The sequence below is a fragment of the Bactrocera neohumeralis genome, chromosome 3 (genome assembly GCF_024586455.1).
Source record: "Bactrocera neohumeralis isolate Rockhampton chromosome 3, APGP_CSIRO_Bneo_wtdbg2-racon-allhic-juicebox.fasta_v2, whole genome shotgun sequence".
Taxonomy (NCBI): Eukaryota; Metazoa; Arthropoda; class Insecta; order Diptera; family Tephritidae; genus Bactrocera; species Bactrocera neohumeralis.
The window spans coordinates 33763049-33778002 of record NC_065920.1 but is presented as its reverse complement, the minus strand read 5'-3'; the positions used below and the strand labels follow the sequence as shown (position 1 = coordinate 33778002).

General features: G+C 38.6%; 2 protein-coding genes across 3 annotated transcripts in view; both read right to left on the bottom strand.

Annotated features, from left to right (window-relative positions):
* The window catches only part of LOC126753252 (uncharacterized), a 479664-nt gene that overhangs the window by 257994 nt on the left and 206716 nt on the right, over positions 1-14954 (bottom strand). The window lies entirely within an intron of this gene.
* Positions 1-14954, bottom strand: part of LOC126753251 (uncharacterized) — a 71736-nt gene that overhangs the window by 9096 nt on the left and 47686 nt on the right. The gene's annotated exons all lie outside the window — the stretch shown is intronic.

Genomic DNA, 14954 nt, shown 5'->3' with positions numbered 1-14954 from the left:
TCAGTAGGGCGTTGCATAAGCGCAAGATTGAGAGTAACATCAACAGGTTTCTTCTAACAAACTCAGTGCCATAACTTTCAAAGTAAATTGGTTAACAGGAGGGAAATTGTTAGGTTAGACAATTGAAAATTGTTTCATGTATATATATAAACTATTCATGATTGAATGTTAGATATGTATTACTAATGAGTGAATGAAATGAGTGAATGAAAAATTTATTTTCAATACTTGTTTAGTATGTAGTATTGATAAAATTCATTAGGTTTTGACGTTTAGCAATTGCTGTCTCACTGACGATGAGAGATGAGTTGGGCAACTCTTTATCTCTGACAAAACTGTGACAGCGTACACACGTCCGGCAACAGACTCAGCGGTGAGTCGATCCTATGGTTAATCTTGGTACGTTGACATGTGAATGCTACCTGTTAAGGGTGAGCTCGGTGGTGAGTTGATCCTCTGACCGACTTAGCTCTTAACATTGCGATCGCCAATATAGTTTCCTGTGGTCAGGGGTTTTGCACGGCTATACCGCAGTAACGTCGCAGTACACCGCGAGTTACGCATCAAATAATCGTCGCTGCAGCCTATTCGTCGTAGCCTAAACAAGGGCCGCCAGAAACAGCCGAGTGCCGTCATCGTAGCCCATACAAGCGTCAACGTATGCAGCAGAGTATTCTCCCGCATAACCGTCGCGGTATATGATACACAGGTATTACTGATAAACGCGGTCGTATTAGGTCAGACATCCTTACCGCAGGACACGGCATGTGAATGTTTTGTAGTGAGTCGATCCTCTGGGAGGCATTCCAGTCTATACAGTACGAAGGGAGGAAATCACGCGTGAAGCCGGTAGTGAGCCCATCTTCTGAGTTACTCCATGCTTGGCATCGTGGCTTCTGCCACTGTCCTCCGTAAGTCCACATGTTAGTAACGGCTCACACTAAACCGTTACCCTGTCATAGCGCTATCCTCGGGTGACGACACTTCAACTCGGAGGACATCACTTAAAGCAAAAATTGTTAATAATAAAAATGTCATAACATATCAAATAAAGTAAGATTTGTAGAGAGTCCCTTAGTTCATTTTACTTTAACGAACCCTGGACCCGGCGAGTAGAACTCAGCAAACTACAAGAAGCAGGGATAGCAGAAAGCTTCGCTACCGTTTGAACCTTCAAGGGTTCAAAATATCATACTAAATATCTTAAAGTTCTCTAAGAGCTAAGCGCCTCCATTACTTCAGACATTAAGCTGCAGCACTTCAGCATTTATCACATTCTTTTGAAAGTATTTAAATTAATTTTATTTCCATGTACTATTTTTTATAAGTTGAAAGTACGTTACACCCTTGCAACAAATTTTATGCTTCACATTCCGCTGATGCGCTCAGCAACTGTGCTCGCCACTTACGCGCCGTTGTTACTACGCCACATAAAGTATGCGCCATAAAATTTGATAGCCAAACGCAGCACAGCGTCCGGCCAATCAGCAAGGGGGCCAGGAAGACAATGCTAACATAACGGAACATATAACGCAATGTAACATAATGTCAAATTTCAAAAGCATAAAATGTCCATTGAAATTTATTTACTGTAAAATTTACATGTGCATGTCATAAAAATTAAGTAATTAAAACTCGTCCACACCGCCAAGAAGAGAGAGCGAGGCGACCACAGCGGGATAGCTGACAATGACAGCAGTGGTAAGTAGCACGAAGGATCTCCGAAGTCCTTTTGTATGTGTGGGTGCTAAGGAATAAGCAAACAGCAAGAGCAAACAAACAGATAAACAAGCAGACATGAAGTGAGTGGTAGCAGAGATTGTACGGTTGATTGACCGATTGCGAGTGAACATCGTTTTTCCATTAAACCGTTTCAAGCAGCTGCGGAGTTTTGGGTGCACTCAACTGAAATGTATACTGTGTGAGCGCCAAAGGCAAATGTTTCGCAAATTATGCATAATTTAAACCAAAAATAAACAAACAAACAAAAAAAGAATAAATGACCTTTTGATAATTGTGAGTAGGCAGACATTTTAATGCAGATTTCATGAGATTTTAACCGGAAACAACGACGCAGGGGGCAGTCAAGGCTTCCCTCAGTCAAATCGTCACTCTAAGTTTCGCATTGAAATACAAATCCATTACAACAGTAATTACATATGGTGCACCTACAATTTCGTAACTATTAATAAATGTATGTATAACACATACACATATATATTTTTATGGATATGTACGAGTATGTGTTGTGTATTTGTGTGCCATTACGGTTAAAATGTCACAGTTGTTATGTTGGTCTTTATTATTAAAACTGGCAGCAGTAATGGTTTATTTTTGTAATTAAAAATTTTGTGTTTGTCAATGTTTCTGTGTGGGTGTATATATCTGTACGCATTTGTTGTTTTGCTAAAACAAACTCATTTTGTGTATGCCATAACTTTTCATGCATAAAACATGTGGCAGGCAGTTATTTGACATTTTGGCCGACTTTCATTTCATTTAAGCAAATATTTTTTAAACTTCAGCTTTTCAAAGTACAGTATGTGTACGTGAGCTTAAGGGTGAGCCATTTTGAAAAAACAGAAAAATTAATTTGTTGCGTAAGGAAGTTTTACGTATAAGAATCTTACGAGGATTAGAAAATTCGATTTTTCACTTAAAAGCAGCTTGAAAATCTAAAATATAATATTATTTATAGGAAGGAAAACTTCTTGATTTGACTATGTGAGAATCCCAATCGGGGTCATGATACACAAGTTTTAAATTTTTTCTGAAAATTAATTCTTTTCACAATGTTCGATTCTATTTATGTACAAATCAGATTTTTTTAGATATAATACTAACTTAATTGAAGTTTTAGAATGATGAATTATACCAAAACCTGATGAGAATAATTCAAACCAACGTCAAATATCCCGTACACACCGAAGAAATATTAACTTATTTACTTTTGGGTGAGATGTTATCTACTATTACACGTAGCTAGAAATATGTTTCACTTATTAAAGGCTTAAAATTTTGATGGACGCCGATTTGCACAAAGGGAGAGAAATGAGATGGGAACGTTTCGATTCGCTTGCCCAACGTTCGCTAGACTGAAATTGAAATATATTGGGTGTGATATGTCTTCTTCTTCTTCTTCTTCTTAAGTGGCGTAGACACCGCTTACGCGATTATAGCCGAGTTAACAACAGCACGCCAGTCGTTTCTTCTTTTCGCTACGTGGCGCCAATTTGATATTAAAAGCGAAGCCAGGACCTCCTCCACCTGATCCTTCCAACAGATTGGAGGTCTTCCTCTTCCTCTGCTTCCCCCGGCAGGTACAGCGTCCAATACTTTTAGAGCTGGAGTGTTTTCGTTCATTCGGACAACATGACCTAGCCAGCGTAGCCGCTGTCTTTTAATTCGCTGAACTATGTCAATATCGTCATATATCTCATACAGCTCATCGTTCCATCGAATACGATATTCTCCGTGGCCAACGCGCATAGGATCATAAATCTTTCGCAAAACTTTTCTCTCGAAAACTTGCAACGTCGACTCATCGGTTGCTGTCATCGCCCAAGCCTCTGCACCATATAGCAGGACGGGAATTATGAGCGCCTTATAGAGTTTGGTTTTTGTTTATCGACAGAGGACTTTGCCTCTCAATTGCCTACTCAGTCCGAAGTAGCACCTGTTGGCAAGAGTTATCCTGCGTTGGATTTCTAGGCTGACATTGTTGGTGGTGTTTACGCTGGTTCCAAGATAGACGAAATTATCTACAACTTCAAAGTTATGACTGTCAACAGTGACGTGAGTGTCAAGTCGCGAGTGCGACGACTGTTTATTTGATGACAGGAGATATTTCGTCTTGCCCACGTTCACTGCCAGACCCATTTGCATTACTTTCTTGTCCAGTCTGGAGAAAGCAGAACTAACGGCGCAGGTGCTGAGGTCGATGATATCAATATCATTGGTATACGCCAGCAGCTGTACACTCTTATAGAAGATGGTACCTTCTCTATTTAGTGTGTGATATGTATGTGCGGTAAATCTGGAGATTTGGATCTTTAGTAACCTCAAGACACATACTCAGAATATTCGGCATAAAAAGGGTTCGATGTTTCAACTTTCACGTGAACTCCGTCGTGGAACTATTTCCTGATTGCTGATGCAAAAATAATATACCATTGTCAAAGTATACAATTTAGCGATGCGCTATGTTATAATGGAGACGTGCTTCTCAATACGTCATAATAGAGACGAACTTTTAAGGTTTTGATGATTATACTTTGCCTTCATTCATTCCATAATGAATCTATGTATCATTCTGTCGATCATTCTCAAAGATAACTAAATAAACGAAATTACTGTAGTCTCTGCCACTCTCGGAATGTAAAAGAAATATTTTTTCTCTCAGTTTAACGAACGTTATATTTAATAAGATAAATGTATATTTTAACATTATAAATAATCATGTATAAATCATGTTTTGTTGATACAAAAATACCATTGTCTGAAGTTTTAAGGAGTCAGTTAATAAATTAGTGTTGAAGTCCATGAGAAAATGGAGAATAAAGCTTTGAAAATTCGGCAAGCAGAGACAATAGTCGTGCTGTAACTACACTCTCCAAATTACCATCACAGTTTCGTAGTCTACAAGCATTGGAATAAAACTCCTCGCAAAAAAAATGTTTAGCCAGGGCGTAGGCATACCCTAGTAAGCCAGTCACACGAGTAAATTTCACAAAAACAACATAAAGTTTTTTGAAATATTTAAGTGATCATATGAGCAAATCTGTTGTGCGTCATTAAACTTTTATGTCCGAGCTTAATATGCCAGAGTAACTTGCAAAAAATTAGCAAATAATGTTAATTAGTGTAATTGAAGAGCAATAATATATTTTTTGAATGCACTTTCTTTGTAATTGTTTACAGTTTCAGTATTGTGTTAGTTCATGAAAACGATTACAAAGAGTACAAGTGTGATTAAATCAGAGAATACATCAATAGCAATATATAGTAAATACCAAAAAATACCGGTATTTACTGCTAATTTAATACATATTCGAATGTATGTATATTTTTGATGTGATAAGAGCTGGTCCTGAAGTGAAAATTTTTCTCAATATCAAATTATTTTTATATTTTGTTCCTACATGTGGTGTGCAATCTTGATGTTAACAGCAAATTGAGGGCTCTAGTTCAAAAAAGACTCGTAAAGGCTTTCAAGTTCGAAAAAAGTTGTTTAGAAACAAAGGCAACCTTTAAAAAAAGAATTACAAAACTAGAATTCAGTGAGAATCATAGTCGCCATATGAAATATTGAACAAGTAATTCAGGCAGTACAAATCCCATACGAAAATCGAATTGCAGATTTATAGGAAATATTTAATTTCAAATTAAAAGTTAAAATATAATACCTTTCGCCTTATAGAATTGGATCCTACTTTCCATTTGGGGAATTTGAGATTATTATTATTTTCGCAGTAATGAATGTTGCCGAGGTTTTTCAATTAATCTGCTAGCCTTGAAGAGTACCCAGATCCCCCCATATCTCACAAAAAAGAGTGGTTAAGTTACTACAACTAAAAATTCAAATTTGAGAATAAATTTAAATTTCAGTCTATTATGAAATAGGCTCAGCTGTGTGACTCATACCCGAATAATAGAGAATTATTTTTACAAATTATAAATTTTATTTTATGCGTTTCACGCACATACAGACATGCATGCTTATGAATATTTGTATGACATCTAAAGCAAAACAAATTCCGTGCACGCTTCAGTTTTTCATTGCTCCGTTTGGCAAAATTTGTTTTTTCCTTGGAATTGTAAACAGATTCTTCGATATGAATATTAAAATTGTAAAGCAAAAATAAATTACATGTAAAAGAGGAACACGGAGTGAAAGCAAAGCAATCAAACCAACAAGTACATGCTGTATAAGTTATTTTACAATATAATAAATCTGCCCATTTTGTAGAAAAGTACATTAAAGACAAGCCGACATAAACTTGTGTTGCACATTTTGTTGTTTCTTTTTTCGGTTTCTGCTGACACACTGCGCTCATCTCGTTACAACCGTATTGCGTATACGCCCAGTGGGTCTCGTTCGTACATGCCATTCTGTTCGGCTTTGTTTATTTTTGCACAAACCATTGCACTGAGTTTCATATGTCACTTCGACATATGGACAGCCGGGCGGACAACTACAACAACTGTCACGAATAAAAGCGTGTGTGTAAGTAAACGCAATTGTAAGTGTGTTTGTGTGTGTATGAGAGCAAAAGTAGAAAACTTCAATGATTTTCATTTTGACCTAAATGGCAACCATCCAGGTCAGACAATGCTATCCGTACTTGATGCGAAGTGCTGCGGCATTGCACTGTTCAACCCAGTGCTGAGGTACATTGTCGGTGTGTGTATGTGTCGGCGCAGTAGGGTTGCACATACATATATATACATACATAGTACACACAACAAGGCATAGTAGCGCCTGCTCGTTGCTACTATTATTGTCACAGCTGTCGTTGTTGTTATTATAATACTGAGCCACTGAGACTTAGAATTCACAGAGGCTTTTGTTGTACGTTGCTAACATTTTTAATGTAGCAACAATTGCATTCTGCCAGCTCAATATATGTAAGTGTAAATATGTATAAATATGTATGTACTTTTGCATGTAATTTCTTTGTGTGCTGCTACGACAAGCAGTGCGGTGTAGTATTACAAAGCATATGCAATAATAACAATTTCGTGTACGCACATACATATATAGCACAATATTAATGTACAGCAATTTGTATATGCAAATATCCTTTTTACATATGTCCTTATATGTGTGTATCTATTTTGTAAGGCCAAATCGCTCTACAATACACTCGGTGGTGGTCTACAACTATATCTTCTACGTCATGCATTCATACAGCTGCCGTAGATTAAACGCTAGACTAGCTACGGACGTCACCTCTTCCGTCCTTTGGGCCGATGTCTGTGCAAGTGTACGGGATTTGCATATAATTATTGATTTTTATTTCAGACGAAAGATATTGGCAGCTTTGAAATAAGCCACAAAGCGACAAAATTTAAATTTCTTAAGTAAATTTAATGCCTTTGAGATCTTTGTAGTAAATTTTTTTTTTAAATAAAAGGAGTAAGTTTTGAAAAACTTTAGAGTTACTAAATACACTTACATACTCGACTGAGCCTTTAACTTTCCGATAATGTAAAGGAAAACAGATAGACTCACTGTTTTTAGCTATACTTGCTTTTAAGATGGCGTTTTGTACAAAAGATTTCATAATAATTGCTCAGTTCTTTGTTAGCGAATTATCTTCAATATAGAACTTCTCGCCTTTACTTTAGACTATTACTAATACAAAATAAAAGAAAGAGTATAATTTTGCCTCTGTAATATTTGTAAACTACGGTGAAGAAGAGCACTAGCTAAATATTAAACAAACTTATTAATATGCCCCAGAAAGACAGCGAATAAATAACCATTTTATGATAATCTTATCATATTGTCAATAACATTCTTCAATAACACAGATGATGACTTTTCAATACCAGCGCTTTATTCAAAGAGAGCAGAACTAATCTGCAACTGAATTCGAATAAAAATACGTCAATTTCGGCTGCATTGGATCTATAGTACCCTTCACAGGTGCATTTATTATAGCATAAAATGGTTCAAAATTATCTTTATGTTGAATTTGATCGGTCAATTTCTATGACAATTATATGCTATAATTGTTCGTACTAGAGCCGCCCCATATTGATTCCAATAAATAAGGAGCTTATTGAAGAGAAAAAGATAACGAAAGGGTTAAATATATTAAAAACTCAGGAACTAGTTATCGTATAAGCAGAAAATATATACATACTACTAAGACTTTGCTCCTAATTTTACTACTAAGATTTTGTTCTTCCTCAAAATAACCCCCCTTGGCCTCAATACACTTAATGTCTTCAGTTTACTCAAAACGGTTTCTCCGGGGCCGTCGTTTGAGTTTGCTGAATAATCACACGGAGCTATATCAGCCGATTCTCGTTAAAAATTTGATGAAAAACTCACGAATAATCAATGCTATATGTCACATTGCATTATCATGGTGCAAAATCTAAGAGTTGTCAGCCATAATTCCGGCCTCTTTTTACGAATAGCTTCGCACAACCGACGCATAACACTCAAATAGTATTCCCTGTTGACAGTTTAGCTGGTTGGACAACACTTCGATAATCGAAGAAAACTATCAATATAACTTTGATTTTGACCTGCTTTGACGTGGTTTTTTCGGCCTTGGCTCACCTTTGCCACGATAGTCGGCCGATTTATCGTCTGTTTCCGGGCTGTAGGCATATCATCAAGGCTCATCGCCAGGAACAATACGTTTCATGACATCCTGCTAGTCGGAAAGCATTGTTTCATATGCGTTAACAAGACGCAGTTTTTCGAAAAAATTGAGTTATTTTGGAACCTTCACTTTTATTAGGCCTAAATGACCTTTCAAAATGGTTTTCACCTATCCTTCTGGTATTTCAACGATGCCAGTAAGATGACCAGATCTGACTGATATTGATGGCCGTCCTGGACGTGGTACCTCGCTAACGCGGTCTCGCCCCTGTTTGAATAAGTTGTAACAATCTAAACACACAATCGCGACAAACAATTATCACCGAAGGCCTTTTCCAATATTCTGAACGTTTTGACACCAGAAATATGATTTCTCACACAAAATTTAATTGAACTTCTTTGTTGAATAATTTCTCTCATCGTAAAAATCGCCGAATGCGATCAGAAAGACAAACGTAGACTAAACACTAATGATTATTTTGATGTGTCATTTGGCACAGATGTCACTGACAGTCATACCAACATAGAAAAAAATATTTCGAAGAATTGATGTTCGCATGAAATTTAAATTAAAGAGTCTTACAATTTTTTTTGTATCTCATCATAAATCCATTATTTAAGTAAAAGTTTCCATTATTAAAGTAAAATTATCTACAAAAAACATTTCCCGAATAGAGAAATAAACGCTCTGATAACATACATAGATAGACTACTCAGTGGTAATTTAATAAAAAGCATCTTTTTGGTTGGTTGTTGTTGTAAGTACGTAGAATATTTTTTAAATTTTATGCAACAGTTCTGACGAGTTGGCTTTCCGTGAATAGATGAAATTTCTTTCTATAACGTGGAACACACAGTCATTTGTCCCAGGCTGCACTAGGTTTACTAATCGTCATTGTGGCAAATTCAACTGGATTATAGCCTTGGTATACAATATCTTCCCTAGAATCAAGAAAATCTTCGTGGTAATCAAATAATATTGCGCAAAAACTTAAAAGTTTAAAACAGCAAAGGTAATTTGATAACCACAAATTCATTAAAAATGAAGTAAATGTATTTTTGCCAAACAATTAATTGCAATTTAAATTTGCTCATACTTTTTAGTAAAATCAAATGAGCTTTCAGCAAAGCAGAAAATACAATTACATGTGGCAAAGAATGCAATTACGTTAACAGCTTTGTTTAACTCTTTATTGAATTTCATACTCATTGTGTTTATGCAACTGTACAGCATAAGATGTGCTTACAACAATAACAATAACGGCGAAAGCAATTACCTCGACCACCACAAGATACGCAACAACAAATTCAACAGATTCAATATGCTGCTTTTCTGGCAATGCAATGCGGACAAGCTGACTCAACCATTATGTAATGTTGCCGCCATATCTTGTCTGCTTGCAGTTGCGACGCATTTTTCATACGAGAGGCATATGAGTTGAAAAAGCTAGAAATATTCTTATTATTTACTAATGTTTCGATTTATTTTGCGCAATAAACGGAGTCATCACGGTATTTTACAATTAACTGAACTTGCGGAGCAAGATGAAGGGGGGCAGAAGGAGAAACCTATCTTTATTATATTTTCCTTATATTTTCGAGTAGTTGCGGAACAACGTAAATATGTTGGGCCGTATACCATAACATTTTTCTCCTAGGTATTTTAGCGGTTCGCTTACACATATTGATACCGTTATTAGGAGTAATTAACTTTATTATTATTTTCTGAACTAATATATAGAAGACGCGAAGCTGTGGCAAATACTATATTTAAAAATTTTAGCATTTTTTCTCAGTTCTTCGCATATTTTCTTGCAACACTATTCATGTATTTGCTGGGAAATTGCCCTCTGCCTTTTAGTACCTGTTGGGCCGCAATTTAATTGTCTGCGTTACCGCAAGTTAATTGAAAAATTCATCTGCATGTGCGGTTAAATTTTTAAATTGCAACGATTCAAATATTTTTTTTAATTTATATGAGTTAAAGGCATTTAATGTAAAATTGCTGCATTCCTATAATCTTAATATTTTTTTTTTAATCTTTCCGTTTCCAGCACATTATTAAAGTAGCTTTTTGTATTCGGTCTATAAAAATTTTCGTGCGGCTTCCTGAGAGATGGTGTAAGTTTTTTAATATGTCGTTTTTGCAATATTCCGAACATATATTGGAAAGCTACAGTCTTTGTGCCACTTTGCACTATTTTGTGCCTTAAAAAGATTTTTTTGAGAGTTCAACAGTTTAATATATAGAAACCATCAGAGTCATCGATGGCAAGTGGTGGCGATGGCTGGAAATTTAAAATTGCCGGAAAGATAGGCAATAAATATGTCATGGCTTCAGATGGGAAATACCTTGATAATAGTATTGTGCATATTTTTCCTAAACAGCGTTCTAAAGCATGAATATAGTTAAAGAAAAAATAATTTCACAATTTTTTTAAAGGTTATCACCTAGCTGTTGTTTCTAATACTAACTAGGCGGACGACTAAGCCGGGTCAAGGTGTCTGATATATTATTTTAATGAAAAGTTTGAAGTATGAAATGAACGTCAGCGCGTCGATTGACAACAAGAGATCTCGTTTAGAGTGTTGGCAGAGCCCAATGCTTAGCCGAAAACATTTTGAAGAATATTTGGTTGTCTTAAAAACGTCAAGTCTTAACTGTTGTCTAATTGCTTAAATCCGTCATGTTATACTACATTAGTTCTTTACGAATTTTTTGCCAAAAATTCTACTTACCATATATCGGTCCACAACGACCGTCTGCACACAGCAAACTTAAAAGGAAAATACTGCAATGCCAATTTTAAACGATTGAGGAGATAAAAACAGTATCGAAAATGCCTTGAAGACTATTTTGGAAAAATACTGCTCTGACCGCTTCGAGGACTAGAGAAAGCGTTTGCAAAAATGTGTGTCGGGATCGGACAACTTTGAAAGGGAAAGTACATTAAGCCACCAATTGGCTCCATCATGCCTATACGAGACCCGGGTAGAAATTGGGCTCAAAGGAAAAGGCTATTGTTTTGCAAATTACCTAGAACAGGTATTTCAACCTAATTGCCCAAAGAACTACTCTAAGCTGTCAATCTTACCCAATACAGCCCCCAGAACCCAAAAAAGTCACCAAGTCATGATAATATTACCCCCAAATGTTAATTGAGTTACCTATATTGCATAGAAGTGCTCTATTTGCTCTTCAATGCAATCCTTACTTACGGATGCTATCCAAGTTCATGGGAAGAGTCGCAGATAAATAAGCCTGGGAAAGATGTCGTCATACAGACCAATCAGTCCTTTACTCTGACTTTCTAAAATGTTTGAAAAAGTGTTTCTAAGAAACATGTCTCATTTCCTCCACGAAAATACTATAATACCAACGCACCAATTAGGGTTTTGTGGTACAAGGTGCTTTCCAAAGTAAACAGGACTTAAAAAAAAACAGAACATATGGTTTTTTCGGCAAAAATAATTTATTTTATTCAAACCAGTCTCCTTCTGCTTCAATATAGCTTTTTGCACGCTCCAAAAGCATGTCGAATGAGTGTTTTACCTGGTTGGCCGGTATGGCCTCCAGTATGCAGGTGCAAACCTTTTGAATGGCCTCTACGTCTGCATAAGAAAGAAGTAGAAGACAGAAGAATGAAATATATGTATATCTAAACTCCGAGATCACTCAAACCCACTGGCTAATGCTTTAGTACATCCCTGCGATCAATCACTTCTTCTTCTTAATTGGCGTAGACACCGCTTACGTGATTATAGCCGAGTTAACAACAGCGCGCCAGTCGTTTCTTCTTTTCGCTACGTGGCGCCAGTTGGATTTTCCAAGCGAAGCCAGGTCCTTCTCTACTTGGTCCTTCCAACGGAGTGGACGTCTTCCTCTTCCTCTGCCTCCCCCGGCGGGTACAGCGTCGAATACTTTCAGAGCTGGAGTGTTTTCATCCATCCGGACAACATGACCTAGCCAGCGTAGCCGCTGTCTTTTAATTCGCTGAACCATGTCAATGTCGTCATATATCTCGTACAGCTCATCGTTCCATCGGATGCGATATTCGCCGTGGCCAATGCGCAAAGGACCATAAATCTTTCGCAGAATTTTTCTCTCGAAAACTCGTAACGTCGACTCATCGGTTGCTGTCATCGCCCAAGCCTCTGCACCATATAGCAGGACGGGAATTATGAGCGATTTATAGAGTTTAGCTTTTGTTCATCGAGAGAGGACTTTACTTTTCAATTGCCTACTCAGGCCGAAGTAGCACCTGTTGGCAAAAGCAATCCTGCGTTGGATTTCCAGGCTGACATTGTTGGTGGTGTTAATGCTGGTTCCTAAATAGACGAAATTATCTACAACTTCAAAGTTATGACTGTCAACAGTGACGTGAGAGCCAAGTCGCGAGTGCGACGACTGTTTCTTTGATGACAGGAGATATTTCGTCTTGCCCTCGTTCACTGCCAGACCCATTTTCTGTGCTTCCTTGTTCAGCCTGGAGAAAGCAGAACTAACGGCGTAGGTGTTGAGGCCGATGATATCAATATCATCGGCATACGCCAGCAGCTGTGCACTCTTATAGAAGATGGTACCTTCTCTATTTAGTTCTGCGGCTCGAACTATTTTCTCCAAAAGCAGGTTGAAAAAGTCGCACGAATCGCCTTGTCTGAAACCTCGTTTGGTATCGAACGGCTCGAAGAGGTCCTTCCCGATCCTGACGGAGCTTTTCGTATTGCTCAACGTCAGTTTACACAGCCGTATTAGTTTTGCGGGGATACCAAATTCAGACATCGCGGCATAAAGGCAGCTCCTTTTCGTGCTGTCGAAAGCAGCTTTGAAATCGACGTAGAGGTCGTGTGTGTCGATTCTCCTTTCACGGGTCTTTTCCAAGATTTGGCGCATGGTGAATATCTGGTCGGTTGTTGATTTTCCAGGTCTGAAGCCACACTGATAAGGTCCAATCAGTTTGTTGACGGTGGGCTTTAATCTTTCACACAATACGCTCGATAGAACCTTATATGCAATGTTGAGGAGGCTAATCCCACGGTAGTTGGCGCAGATTGTGGGGTCACCTTTCTTATGGATTGGGCATAGCACACTTAAATTCCAATCGTTGGGCATGCTTTCGTCCGACAATATTTTACAAAGAAGCTGATGCATGCTCCTTATTAGTTCTTCGCCGCCGTGTTTGAATAGCTCGGCCAGCAATCCGTCGGCCCCTGCCGCTTTGTTGTTCTTGAGGCGGGCAATTGCTATTCGAACTTCTTCATGGTCGAGTAATGGAACGTCTGCTCCATCGTCATCGATTGGGGAATCGGGTTCTCCTTCTCCTGGCGTTGTGCGTTCACTGCCATTTAGCAGGCTGGAGAAGTGTTCCCTCCATAATTTAACTATGCTCTGGGCATCAGTGACTAGATCACCTTCTGGGGTTCTACAAGAGTATGCTCCGGTCTTGAAACCTTCTGTAAGCCGCCGCATTTTTTCGTAGAATTTTCGAGCATTACCCCTGTCGGCCAGCTTATCAAGCTTTTCGTACTCACGCATTTCAGCTTCTCTTCTGTTCCAAATGTTCTCTCTTCCCTCTTCAACTCTCGGTATCTATCCCATCCAAGTGGTCGATCGTAACGTTGCAGCTGTACGTTTTCTCTCCGCTGCGACACGGCACTCCTCGAAATGCCAGCTGTTCCACACTTTCCTATATACCGAGTTTGTTGACGAGTGCTCTCAGAGAGCAGGAGTGCAAGCCGAGTAGAAAATCGTTCGGCTGTCTGTTGTGATTGCAGCTTCTCGACGTCGAACCTTCCTTGTGTTTGTTGGCGTGCGTTTTTTGCTGCACAGAGGCGGGTGCGAATCTTGGCTGCGACAAGATAGTGGTCCGAGTCGATGTTAGGACCTCGGAGCGCACGCACATCTAAAACACTGGAGACGTGTCTTCCGTCTATCACAACATGATCGATCTGGTTGATAGTTTTTCGATCTGGAGACAGCCAGGTAGCTTGATGAATCTTCTTATGCTGGAATCTGGTACTACAGATAACCATATTTCGGGCCCCAGCGAAGTCAATCAGCCTCAACACATTTGGGGATGTTTCGTCGTGGAGGCTGAATTTACCGACCGTAGTGCCAAATATACCTTCTTTGCCCACCCTGGCGTTAAAGTCGCTAAGCACGATTTTGACATCGTGGCGGGGGCAGCTCTCATAAGCGCGCTCCAAGTGCTCATAGAAGGCATCTTTGGTCACATCGTCCTTTTCTTCCGTCGGGGCGTGGGCGCAAATCAGCGATATGTTGAAGAGCCTCGCTTTTATTCGGATTGTGGCTAGACGTTCTTTCACCGGAGTGAATGATAGTACTCGGCGACGGAGTCTCTCTCCCACCACGAATCCAACACCAAACTTGCGCTCCTTTATATGGCCACTGTAGTAAATGTCACAAGGACCTACTCGTCTCAGTCCTTTTCCCGTCCTTCGCATTTCTTGGATGGCGGTGATGTCAGCCTTTATTTTTGCGAGGACATCAACCAGCTGGACAGCGGCACCTTCCCAATTAAGGGTCCGGACATTCCAGGTGCATGCCCTCAAATCGTAGTCCTTATTTTGTTTGCCATGGTCGTCATCAAAA